Source organism: Tursiops truncatus, chromosome 7 (assembly GCF_011762595.2).
Source record: "Tursiops truncatus isolate mTurTru1 chromosome 7, mTurTru1.mat.Y, whole genome shotgun sequence".
NCBI classification, from domain to species: Eukaryota; Metazoa; Chordata; class Mammalia; order Artiodactyla; family Delphinidae; genus Tursiops; species Tursiops truncatus.
In genome coordinates this window covers 8,124,155-8,137,409 of record NC_047040.1, presented here as the reverse complement: position 1 = coordinate 8,137,409, position 13,255 = coordinate 8,124,155, and the positions used below count along the sequence as shown (strand labels likewise).

The following is a 13,255-nucleotide window of genomic DNA, read 5'->3' as shown; positions in this document are numbered from 1 at the left end:
GCCCCCAGAGAGCTGAAGCTGTTGGATATTATGATTTAGTGATGTCCATGGGAACTCAACATTCAGCATGTTGACAGAGAATGTCAGCAGAAACTGACTTAGTTTACCTGTAATTGATGTGGGGCTTTTGGGGCTGATGGTAATTAATCAGTAGGTTCAGCAGCATTTTAAGGTTGCTCAGTTCTCAGCAGTATGGAAGGAGGTGGGGAACATCCTGTGCCAGTGATAAGAGATTTATGCATCTAATTTATCTAAAAAAATGAAGGTCTTGGGAATTCCCTGGCGGTCCAGTGGTTAGGACTCCGTGCTCTCACTGCCGAGGGCCTGGGTCGAGTCCCTAGTCGGAGAACTAAGATCCCACGAGCCTCACGGCACAGCCAAAAAAATAAATTAATTAAAAATAAATTTAAGGGACTTCCCTGGTGACGCAGTGGTTGAGAATCCTCTCAATGCAGGGGACATGGGTTCGAGCCCTGGTCCGGGAAGATCCCACATGCCGTGGAGCAACTAAGCCCGTGCGCCACAACTACTGGGCCTGCGCTCTAAAGCCCGTGAGACACAACTACTGAGCTCGTGTGCCACAACTACTGAAGCCTGAGCGCTCTAGGGCCCGCATGCTGCAACTACTGAGCCCAGGTGCAGGAACTACTGAAGCCCGTGCTCCGCAACAAGAGAAGCCACCGCAGTGAGAAGCCCGCACACTGCAACAAAGAGTAGCCCCTGCTCGCCGCAACTAGAGAAAGCCCGCACACAGCAACGATGACCCAACACAGTCAAAAATTAAATAAATTAATTTTAAAAATAAAAAATGAAGGTCTTTAGCAGCAAGTTAAAAAGAAAGGGGGCCAGGGACTTCCCTGGTGGCGCAGTGGTTGAGAGTCCGCCTGCCGATGCAGGGGACACGGGTTCGTGCCCCGGTCCGGGAAGATCCCACATGCCGCGGAGCAGCTGAGCCCGTGAGCCATGGCCGCTGAGCCTGTGTGTCCGGAGCCTGTGCTCCGCAACGGGAAGAGGCCACAGCAGTGAGAGGCCCGCATACCGCAAAAAAAAATAAAAATAAAGAATCCGCCTGCCAATGCAGGGGACATGGGTTCAAGCGCTGGTCTGGGAAGATCCCACATGCCACGGAGCACTAAGCCCGTGCGCCACGAATACTGAGCCTGCTCTCTGGAGCCCGCAGCCACAACTACTGAAGCCTGCATGCCTAGAGCCTTTGCTGCACAACAAGAGAAGCCACTGCAATGAGAAGCCTGCGCACCGCAACGAAGAGTAGCCCCCTCTCGCCACAACTAGAGAAAGCCCGTGGGCAGCAACAAAGACCCAACGCAGCCAAAAATAAATTAATTAAATAAAATAAAGTAAATAAAATAGAAAAAGAAAGGGGGCCAAGTAGTGGCCCTGTTAGTCCTTGTTGCTTGTTACCACACTTAGGTGTTTATAAGGTGGGATATTCAATTCCCTTGTAACTAGTGGCAGCCCTACTTGACAAGATTTCAAATGGGGCTGCCTGCCCACACTCTCAGGTGGAGTTTGGAAATGTCTCAGGAACATGGAGGGCACAGACGGTGGCATTTGGGTGTTGCCACGGGGAGCAGCCCACTCCATCCACCCACTGCCCCTCCCCTAATTTCCTGGCCATCGCAGTCAATGTATGGCCCCCTTGTGCTCAGTTTCCTGAGAGCCTCCTTTCCCAAGTATCCGGCCCTCAGGGAAGGATGGGATGCTGCCTCAAGTCCCCCATCAGCAGGGTCCTGCCAGCCTTTTCTAGGGCTGCCCACCAGGTCCTGCCTCTTGCTGCATCTCGGATGGATTTTCCTGCCTGTGGCCCATCCTTGCACCTGGGGCCTCCATTATCTCTGCTCAGAATTTCCAAGCCACTGCAAAATCCTGCAGTGGGAACGTCCACTCCCCCACCCTGCCTCCTGACACTGACCAGGGCCTCTAGGGGCCTTTTTGCAGTGTGACGAGGTTCCTGGAATCCGCCTGGAGCTGTGCTTCGTTCCCTGGAACTTGTTTACCGCAGCTTCCCCCAGGGAGCCGTGGGAGCCTCTTCCCCGGTGTCGAGGAACCTGTCTCTACTTGTTTCCTCACTGCCCCAGTTTGCCTTCCTTCCCTCCTGGGCAGAGCTGATGTCCCCTTTTAACTTAAGCTGCAGGAGAAGTGGTCTTGGGAATGACCTAAAAAGTTGCCCCTCAGCCCCATAATCTAAAAGCTCCTCCTGTGAACCTTGTATCCTTTTTTACCAGGTCTCCGCCTCCCCCATCCTCCCTGGAGCTGCACCATCTGGGGTGTCCTATCTTCACACCCATTTTCCTGATCCTTGGGATTTGATGACCCGAATTTTGGCCTGACATCTTGGCTGTGGGCCTGTCATTACTTTGGGTCCCCTCTCAGACTTGGCATGAAGTTCTAGAAGGACTGCGCGCTCCACACTGTCCATCCTCAGGGCCCTGCCTCTCCTCCATTCCCCAGGACGTTGCTCCACGGAGGCCACTGTGGTGACACATCTCCAGGCTCTGATCTCTTCCTCAGCCAGACAGCTCAGCCCAGACAGTTTCCAGCTGATGGTATGGGATTAATAAACACTGTAGGAAGTCTTTATTGTTAAAAAAGAAAGAAAATTCTCTTTTAAAAAAATAGTGATGCACATGATAAAAAATTCGAAAAGCAAAAAAGAAACTCTCTCTGCTACCCTTGCTCTCCAATCCCACCCTGCACAGGTAACTATTTTGGGTTTCTTGTTTCTTCCAAACATTTTTTAAGCACTACTCTCCCCACCGCCCAGGCCACCCCACAGAAGGGCCTGATTTGCCAATTTTCCTGGTATAAATACTCCCACCATCGCTGACGTCAAGCTATGTGATGTCAGTGAATGTGGAGTTGAGAAGAAATGCACACGATTGGTGAGGGATGAGAACCACCTCCAGCTCGCCACTGTAAAGTTATGTGCACATCCTCAAACACACAGCCAGACGCACACAAAGATGTCTTACGTTACCTTACATTACACCTTGCTTCTTACGTTGTATTGTACCTAACCAACTTCTCAGTAAGATGAAGCCACGTATAACAAGCACCGCAGTGGAATGGGTGTCTCCGACCCACCTGCTCCCCATATAAGACTAAAGGCTGGGAAGGTCTGTCCTAGAGTCATTGAGAAGTGCGTGTGGCAGAAAACTATGTAGGGTCATGAGGTAAATTAGGGGGTAAGTGATTTTAAGAAGCTAATTAGTGGAATGTCATTTCTGAAGAATAAAAACTTTGTTTTGAAGAAACAATATCTTAATTTCTAATCGAGTAATTAGGAGTTAATTCAAGACAGGATTTAGACTGCTCTGCCAGGAAAAAAAAAAAAAATCTTCACCTAACTCCTTTTAAAACTTCAAATGATCAAATTTCTCAGCCAGAGAGAATTCAGGAATCTACAAAACCTGGAGAGCGGAGCCTAATGAGGGAGATCACAGGCAGGTATGTGACCGTGAACTTCCCGGGTCCTCTTCAGAAGCCATGGACAGCCCAGGCCGACATCCTCAAATGATCCATCTTGGTGGCTGCCCAGGACCCCCTCCGAGCTCCACTAGGAAACATTTGTTTCCGTTGTGGCCTCTCCCGTTGCGGAGCACAGGCTCCGGACGCGCAGGCTCAGCAGCTATGGCTCACGGGCCCAGCCGCTCCACAGCATGTGGGATCTTCCCGGACTGGGGCACGAACCCGTGTCCCCTGCATCGGCGGGCGGACTCTCAACCCCTGCGCCACCAGGGAAGCCCTTGTTTTTTTTTTAAACAAGCTCTCGAGAAGAGGATTTCGACTCTGGGTTTCTGGTGGCTTCCTCTGTGGTTGGCCTGTCACACTGCCTCCTGGCACCTCTGTCAGGCATTTTGCGTTCCCAGCAGTCTTTGTCATTAGGACTGGTGTCCACCTGGGCTCTTGGTCTGGGTTATTCTCCGAAAGGCTGCTTCTCATAGACAGCTGAAACGGTTTTGTGTACCCTTCAGGTGACAGAAGGTGACTCATGGGACGCCTGCCATGCTGGCCTCTGTGAACCCCTCCTCTCCCGTCTTAATCCCGGGAGTGGTCGGACGAGGGGGCACAGGGTTGAGCATTAGAAGCGCAAACTCTTAGTTTATAGGAAAGGGATAGTTTCTCGTGCCGTCTCATGCTTAGAACTGAGCAAGGGACTCATTCCGAATGCTAAAATGTGCAGGCATCAGAGTCCCTAGACTCTGTCCCACCGGCCGTTGTTCTGTAGCAGGAGGTTGTGGGTGACTCTGCTGACAGTACTCTGGGTTCCCTGTGAAGCAGGTGATGAGCCCCCTTGGGAAGCAATCCTCTGGGCCCCATCTTTTCCAGGGATACATCTCAGGCAAAGCCATCGCCAACGGGCATAGGGGAATATACAGAGTGGGCATATACAGCTAACAGGTATACACAAAGTTCAAAAGACTGTCAGCTTGGAACCAGGTAGCTAAGAAATCTCTTTGGCTTAAGATAGCTCCCTGAGGACAATGGCATTTCAGTCTGTTTAGGGAGCGGCAGGAGGAAAGATGGGTCATTATGAGGGCCAGGTAATCAGAGATGACCTCCCTGCGGTGAGCGAGCCCGCTAGTTTCACTGGATCTTAAAAGCGGGGGCGGGGGGGGGCGGGGTTAAAAACCTAGAAGGGAGGGAGATTTGGTATCTAAAAGCCACAGGCTGATAAAGAAATGAGGCTTGTCCTGGGAAGAAATGTCAGCCATTGGATTTATCCCTCCATCCTGCCGCTTTCCAGGATACAGTTTTCATTCATTGGCAGGTATGTGTTTCAGAATACCCTTGGGGACATGCCTCATTCATTTAGGCTGAAGGGTAGTAATGCAGAAGACTTCACTCCTCCCAGCAGGAGCCTCGCTGCACATCCACGGCCTTGCCTCGGTGGGGAGAGCAGAGCTTCAGGACCGTACCTGGGAAAGGCTCTTCCAGGGCTGGCGCAGATGAAACTCCGCAGAGAGGGAATCTGGGAAGGGGTGGGGGTGGAGCAGAGCACAGAAGGCCCTGGGTGGGTGGTCCTTCAGTCAAGACGGAGGAAAGGTCCCAGCTGCGTAACATTCAACAGCAGACTGGGAGCAAAAGAGAGCAACTGGAAATATGGAAGGAAAAATCATTTTTTAAAAAAGAGTAAATCTGAAAAAAAACAGATGCTGCTGAGGAAGAGGGGAAATGGGTTCTTTTAAACAGTTGCCAGGAGGTACTGGGGACTGCATAGCAGTCCTAGTAAACTGAGGGTGTGTATAGCACATGCCATCCGCCCCCTCCGCGGGTCTCCCACCAAGGTCTTTGGCACAGGTGCTCCAGAAAACAAGTACGAAGATATTACTCTTGGTGGTAGATACAGATGTTTATCCACATTACGTTTTTGTAGCTGTGGTGGGCTGAATAATGGCCCCCAGAGATGTCCGTCCATGTCCTAGTCCCCAGAACCTATGAATATGTTGCCCTATAGGGTGAAAGGGACTTTGTATATGTGATTAAGTTGAGGATCTTGCAATAAGGAGATTGTCCTGAATTACCCGAGTGGGCCCAACGTAACCACAGGGGTCCTTATAAGATGGAGGCAGGAGAGTCATCAGAGCCAGCAAGAAGGGACAGGACAGTGGAAGACGAGGGTGGTGGGATGTGCTCTGAAGATGGAAGAAGGGCCCAGGGCTGAGGAATGAAGAAGGTCCCTAGAAGCTGAAAAAAGCAAGAAAACAGATTCTCCCCTGAAGTCTCCAGAAGAACACAGCACTGCCAGCACCTTAATTTTAGGCTCCTGAACCTCTGGAGCTGTAAGAGAACAAATCTGTGTTGTTTTAAGTCACTGAATTCATGGTAACTTGGTACGGCAGCAATAGGAAATTAGTCCAGCACTTCTGGGGGGATGTTCTGTAATTCAAAATTTTGTTTGTTTTCATTTTATGATGCTAAGTTAGGAGACTGGTGATAAGACCTAAGCCCTGTCTTCCTGGCCCTCCCCCTTCACAGGAGATAGAGCTATTTGGGAACTTTGTCAGGTGAGGCCGAGCTGTATGCCCATCTCAAGTGGGCCCTGGGGTTTCTGGAAGGCCTGGTTGTCAGAACGTGTGCAGGGAGTTGGGGGGAGATGCACCCCAAGAGAATGTCCGGAGCTGCTCTCTCCCTCCCCAAAAGCTGCTGGAAGCTCACAGAAGTGTGAGGGTGACCGCTGAGGTGAACTGAGGCTCTGCACAAGGAGCTCCCCAAGACACTCCCGGCCCCTTCATCCACCTCCTGAAGAGGCCATGGAAGGTTTGAGGTCCAGCCCATGTCGCAGGGCTTTGCCTGGGAGTGGAGAGTCCAGATGTTGGATGGCCAGGCCCTCTTCCAAGGCCAAAGCACTTCTGCCCCTATGGGGGAGGGGAATGAACAGCACTGTGCTGACAGGAGCCTCCACCCGCTTGACCTGGGTCAGTGCCTCCCCGGGAGGATGCGGCAGGAGGGATGCAGCCTGGGGTCAGCCTGTTGCAGGTGTGATGTACAGTATTCAGGCAGGGAGCCCATCGGGTGAAGCAGTTGGGCTCCAGAGGGAGGAGACTGAAAGGAGAGAGGGTTTAAAGGCATGTAAGGATCCAGAAAGAGTTGATGATTTTCAGGAAGAGGAACACCTGTGTGCATTTGTGTGCGTGTGTGTGCACAGATGCACACACAGAGGCCCAGAGTGAGGGGCTGTGGAGGGGAGAGCAGCTGGGAAGAGACAGGGGTGGTCGAGGCCGCAGGCTGCCGGGGAGGCTACAGGGTCCAGATCTGAGCACAGGCAGAAGAGCGGCCTTGGTGGGAGTAAAGATGGTTCTTCTCTCTCCAGATCTTGGAACTAGGTAGCAAATCCATGGACAAGGGTCTGGAAGGACACCCCACCTGCCCGGAATTACCCTGGGGTGGGACTGGGGAATGGGGAGGGTGAAGGAGCGTCACTCCCTCTGGGTCACCTGAATTGCTTTACAATAACGATGTGCTCCTACATTACTTGTGAAATTAAAAAATAAGCTTAGGGCTTCCCTGGTGGCGCAGTGGTTGAGAGTCCGCCTGCCGATGCAGGGGACACAGGTTCGTGCCCCGGTCCGGGAAGATCCCACATGCCGCGGAGCGGCTGGGCCCGTAAGCTATGGCCGCTGAGCCTGCGCGTCTGGAGCCTGTGCTCCGCAACGGGAGAGGCCACAACAGTGAGAGGCCCGCGTACCGCAAAAAAAAAAAAAAAACTTAAATATATTAGACCCTCCGAGCAGCACGGACAGTAAGCGCCAGTTGTTGGTCAGGCAGGTGTAGGACTCACCCAGGGGGTGAGCTGAGGGGTGGGATTTGACCAGGTGAAGGGGTACCTGGGGGGAGAGCTGACGAGTAAAGGGAAGGTGTGCCGGGTCGTGAAGGCGGCAAGACCCCCATGGCCTGAGAGGGGTCCCTGTTGGAGAGGAACTGGCCACTGAGGTGATGCAGGCCACTGAGCAGCTGCTTCAGAGTCTCTGGGAGGCTTGTTTACAAGCAGAGACACCAGGGAGTTTCCTGGCGGTCCAATGGTTAAGACTCGGTGCTTTCACTGCCAAGGGCCCGGGTTCAATTCCTAGTCGGGAAACTAAGATCCCACAAGCCACGGGACGCAGAGACAACACACACACACACACACACACACACACACACACACAAGAGGCCTGGCAGGGGCTCAGAATTCTTGTTGGTTTCACACACACACACACACACACACACACACACACACGCAAGAGGCCTGGCAGGGGCTCAGAATTCTTGTTGGTTTAGTTCCTCCAACGATTCTGATGGTAATGGTAATGGGTCCACCTCTGTAAGGATTCTGCTGGGGGTGGGCGCAGGGGTCCAGGTCTCACCCCCCACCCCAGACCAGGGCAGCTCAGCATTTTTGTTTTGCATGGGGGGCAGCCAACACCTGGGTCTACAGCTAAAAATAAAGTGTGGACACCGCTAGGCTAGAATAAGGGGGTGGAAGCCGTTGTGTCACTTTGAAGTAAGCTGGACTGTACTGGGCACGAGCACATTTCTGAGCTGCCAGGCAACACTGGAGATAGCGTGGGCCCTAGGGAAGGAGGGCCAGGATGCGGGGGATGAGGGGGAAAGAAGTGGCCAGGCCAAGAGGCGTTTTAGGAGGAGAATCAGAGGAAATGATGGACCGCTGGGGATGCACAAAGGGCGGTGACAAAGATGAGCCCCGGGCCTGCGCCTCAGAGCTGGCCTTTGTCAGGCAGAGCCGTCCGGAGGCAGCCATATTTGGGGGAAGATTCCAAGTTAGGGGAAGACAGGGAACTGGCAGTTCAAACCCTAGGCCAGGGTAAATCTGCTCTCACGGCCACCTTAAGGATGCAGCTGTGCCGATGGAGAGAAGGTCGCTGGAGAGTCCTGGCCGTATTAGGGAGCGCCAGGAGGACAGTGGGAGGAGCGAACGCAGGGAACTCACAGAGGAAAGTTCGGGTGATGGGACAGTTTTCCATAAAAGGGTTTCTCTGTGTTCCCTTTCCTTTCCAAGAGACCTTCACCGTGCGAAGGCCTGGGACAGCCCAGCACCACGGTGACAGCAGGGTGGGTGATAGGAGAGGCAGAGGGTGTGAGACCCTAATGCAGCCTATTAGCCCCTCCCCTCCTGTAAAGGACTTCTCACCCCAGCAGAGGGCTCAGCATCACGGCTTCAGTTACTGGTAATCCAACCGCCAAGCTTCTTCCCAAGAGCCTGCCTCCTGCTCTCTGGCAACTTCCCTCCACACAGCCTCCTTGCCCATCTCATGGGCTTCATTCAACCCAAGGTCCCACACACCTCAGAGCAGGAACTGAAGAGGAAGACCCTTTCCACAGACGACAGGACCAGGGAGGGGCCGCGTTAGCCCTCAGGTTCACCCCGGCTCAGAATATTGATCAACTGAATTTTTCATTAAGATAGTGAAATACAGTATCATCTTCTGGCACACGTGTTCAGAATTTAAATAAATGTAACATAAAACAGGCCCAGGAGCATTGGGTGTACAGTCGAGAAAGTGAGGACAAAATTATAAATGCATTTTTTTCTTTTTGTTTTAACAACAGTACTGCAACAAGCACTTTTGTACATGCATTTTGGACACCTTAACGATTCCTTCCAGATAACCTCCAGAAGTAGAATTGACAGGTCAAAGGGTACCGGTTAATTTTAAGGCTTAATTTTCCCTCAAAAAAAGCTCTTCCAATTATTGGGCATTCCTAGAAGTAATTAATAAGGAAGCCCCTACCCAACAGTGGGGATCCACTTGTTAGTCTGATACATAACAAAGGGAAATGTTATCTCGAAGGGTTTTATTTAGCCTTGCTTCGAGTATTAAGGAAGGTGAAATTTTTCTTCTCTTATTAACCATTTGTTTCATTCTTTTGATGAATCTGCCTGCTCACACCTCCCATCTTTTCTTTGGTGCCCTATACTTTGTAAAAGCCTTTGGTATATTAAGGATATTTGCCTCTGTTGCCACATTTATCTGGAAAATATATTTTTCAAGTTTGTCTTTTCAATTTGTTTTGTTTTGTTTTTTTGAGGTACGCGGGCCTCTCACTGTTGTGGCCTCTCCCGTTGCGGAACACAGGCTCCGGACGCGCAGGCTCAGCGGACATGGCTCACGGGCCCAGCCGCGGCATGTGGGATCTTCCCGGACCGGGGCACGAACCCGTGTCCCCTGCATCGGCAGGCGGACTCTCAACCACTGCGCCACCAGGGAAGCCCTGTTTGTGATTTTTGACTTACAGAAAATTTTCATTAAAAACGTTGAATCTAATAGGGGTTTTTTTTGCTTTAGTTCAGTCTTGGGTGCGGCACTGAGGTATAAGCAGTAAGGACAGAAAGGAATTTTGAGGGAGGTGTGACACTGTCTGGGAGGAGAGACTGAGTGTGGTTCACTAAAGGTAGCTGTTCCACGCCCACCCAGGACTTCCTCCCCGAGGTGAGGGAAGGGAGGGAGGGAAAAAGGGGGAAAGGACAGAGGGAGGAAGGTTCTCGATGGCAGGGCAGGGCCTGGCCAGACCCAGTGTGTAGATCCGTCTCTAGGTTGGTCCCGCCTAGCGATGGGACTGGAGAGAAGCCTTCCTGCCCAGGCCTCTCTCAAAAAACAACACAAAAACAAACACAGTGTCTGAAACGTCCCGGGAAGGGGACAGAATCTACACAAGGGGGTAGTTTTTGGACCCAACTGAGGGCACTGCTGTCCCCTAGACAGGCAGTCTAAACACCACACCGGAAGTTCTGCCTAATCACAAATGAGGCCAGACTGTGAAAACCAGAAGAAGGTCAAATCCTCATTTCAGTTCCTAATTAGTGACCGGTGCTGTCCAGAAGGAATCTTTTCCTGTTGTTCACTCTACACTTTCAAAGACTCCAAAGTTGTTACTGTTTTCCTGTTTACCTGGGTGGAATTTTAAGAATCATTTAAAAGTTGGTAAACTTGCCTTTCTCCTACATCCAAAAGCTGAAAAACATCTCCAGCACAGTTTGTGAATTTTAAATTTAAAACTGTCCTCTAAGTTTTCACACTGTGTGTTTTGTGTTTGCATAGTTGAATTTGAAAACTAAGGTCAGAGGCATTCTTTGCAACTTACTATAGGCACTTCAAAAGAACAATCTCTAGCTAATGGTACAGAAATAGACCGTTTGGTCACTGGCTGATTAAAATGGAAAAGCCAAAGCTTTTCCGAGAGGAAACAAAAGGATGTGACTCTTCTAGACTCTAGAAGAGTGTGTGTGTCACGGAGGTGTGACCAGAAGTTTTGGGGGGCTCGCCTCAGCACTGTCTAAATCTGGGCGAGCGTTTTGGGGGGTGAGTGAGGAGCAGGATCTTCAGTCACACAGCTGTTTCTGACTTGAAGGCTTTCCCTGGGGACATATTCGTGTGGCAAGAGGGTGTGCATGGGGCAGCCTGCTTCAATGCATTCTTCCTGTGCAGAAACAGTTTGCGTGTGTCATCCTAGGGCTGGTGTGTTTCCCTGGGTCTGTTATTCCGTGTTGCCGGGCAACCCAGTGTGTCTGGGTGTGTCCCCTTAGCACACCACGCTCTCTCCTGCTAAAGTCTTTGGGTACAACCTGCGCGTGAGCATCTGGGCTGTGACCATCCCCACGTGAATTGGGTCTGTGACAGCTCCCGTCCTCTGGTCTCAGTGAATAAATGCCCAAAAGCACAAGTGGTGCATGGCTGGGGTTCTCCCAAACTGCCGACCCTGGAGGTTGGGACTAAAACTGGACGTTTCCATTTGGCCGTAAGTGTGCAGACCCCTCTGTTTGAGTTTTGACTGTTTAAGACCCTAGCAGGACTCTGCTTGTGGCTGAGAGTCTGCAGAGTGGACTGGCCACTCCAGACACTTCTCACCATCCTCCCGGGAAACTTTTGAATTGGATATCTGGAATGAGCCCAAAGTCTCTCTGTACCATGGGCAGTGATCCCTCCAGGCAAAAATGAAATGTCTGGAAATGTAACCAGGCAGACTTGTGAGTGCCTGAAACTGGTTCTAAAGGAATTTTTTAGGAAAAAAAAAAAAAAAAAAAAGACTTTAAAAATATTTTGCACAATGAAAGCAACATATTTGGAATAGAGAACTTTCTGGGGTGATTCCTTTAGAATTCTGTTCTATTTTGATCTTCAAGAGATCTATTTTCATACTGTAGAGGTGGAAAAATGGGTTCAGGAAAGGAGCTGATTTGCTCAGGCCACACAGGGAGTGGAGACAGCTGGAACTAGAATGGGGCCCCTGAGGGTCCCGGAGGGTTTGCCCAGCGTGTTTGTTTCTGTTTACATCTGTGTGTCTCTGGGCGTGGCCCCCTCGGGGTGGTGCACAAGCAGGCTCTAGGTGTGTCCCATCTCGGAGCAGCTCTGCCAGCCTGGTGATTCTCCACTGCAGGGAAATTCCAGGGGGCAGATCCTGCCTCAGCTGCAGTGAGACATTATTTCCTTGGGAGGAAACCAGCTCTCAGCAGCCAGAAAGGAAACAGTTTCCACTCAGGGAGGGAGGGAGGAGGCAGGAGGGAGGAGGTAGGAGGGAGGAAGCAGGAGGGAGGAGGGAGGAAGCAGGAGGGAGGAGGGAGGAGGGAGGAAGCAGGAGGGAGGAGGGAGGAGGGCAGGAGGGAGGAGGCAGGAGGGAGGAGGGCAGGAGGGAGGAGGCAGGAGGGAGGAAGCAGGAGAGCAGGAGGGAGGAGGGCAGGAGGCCGGCTGGGAAGGGAGCCGCCCCAGGGCCCACAGGCCCCTGGCTCCTGAAGCCTCCAGACACAGTTTAAATTTAGACCTTCTATTCTGGTCCTTGCAGCCCAGGCCTCACCCTCTAGCTGTAGAACCAGCCAGTTTCCCTAAGCACAACTGCCCCTCTCAGGCAGTGTGTAGTAAGCTCCTCTCCTGGAGGAGTGTCCTAAGAATTGTTTCGTGGCGCTGTGGAATCGTGAGGCAGAGAGGAATGGAAGCAAGATCAAAGGCAGATTAATCCACCACCCTCACTCGCATCGTGGAACCTGGGAGCCCTATGTCCACATCGTGGTCCCCGTTCACCCTCAGACGAGAAGAGGGCTGACCGAGTGCAGCACTATGGGAACGTGCAGGAGGGATGTCAGCATAACGCCACCACGGTTCCTATGGTTGTTACCACTTCATCCGGTCTCTGCTGCGCGGATGTCCCCTCCCTGACCAGCCGAATCGGCGCGCCTCTCCCTCTCTGCCCCTCTCCTGCTTCCTTTTCTCCTAGTGTGCACTGTCCCCTGATAACGGCCTGTGTTCCCCTGTCTAGCAGGTTCCTCTCCAGAGTGGAAGGCCCAGGAGAGCAGGGGCTCGGTTTTGCTCAGCGCTGTACCCCCAGCACCCAGAGAAGTGAGCTGTAGTAACAGAGCCCGTGCTCGGTGCCAGGCACTGTATGAGGTGCTTTCAATGCATTATCCAATCTTATCCTCAGGACAATCCTATGAGGGTTTTTACCCAAGTAGGAGAAGGAAGCCCAGAGAAGTTGAGAATCCTGCCCAAGAACACACAGTTTGACCTTGGCAGTCAGTGTTCCTGCGCGTGCCCTTAACCGCTACACCGACTTGGCCACAGGAACGCGGCCTTGCACATCCTCTGCTGAGGAGACCACCGCTCTCACTCAGCTTTTGCTCGCTGAGCTCCCAGAGCCAGCCTCAGCGATGCTGAGTCAAAACCCTGGCTCTCGCCAGCTCACCGCAGACAGCCTGGCCTTTGAGGGAGAGAAGAGGTGCATTCATGCGGAGGGATCCAGAATA

The 13,255-nt window shown here is 52.0% G+C and overlaps 1 long non-coding RNA gene across 1 annotated transcript; it reads left to right on the top strand.

Annotated features, from left to right (window-relative positions):
* Positions 1 to 2,268: 2,268 nt before the first annotated feature.
* LOC141279131 (uncharacterized) lies at positions 2,269 to 9,788 on the top strand. The gene is made up of 2 exons (XR_012332938.1): positions 2,269 to 3,468; positions 9,553 to 9,788. It is a non-coding gene; the product is annotated as an uncharacterized lncRNA (long non-coding RNA).
* The last annotated feature ends 3,467 nt before the right edge of the window (positions 9,789 to 13,255 follow it).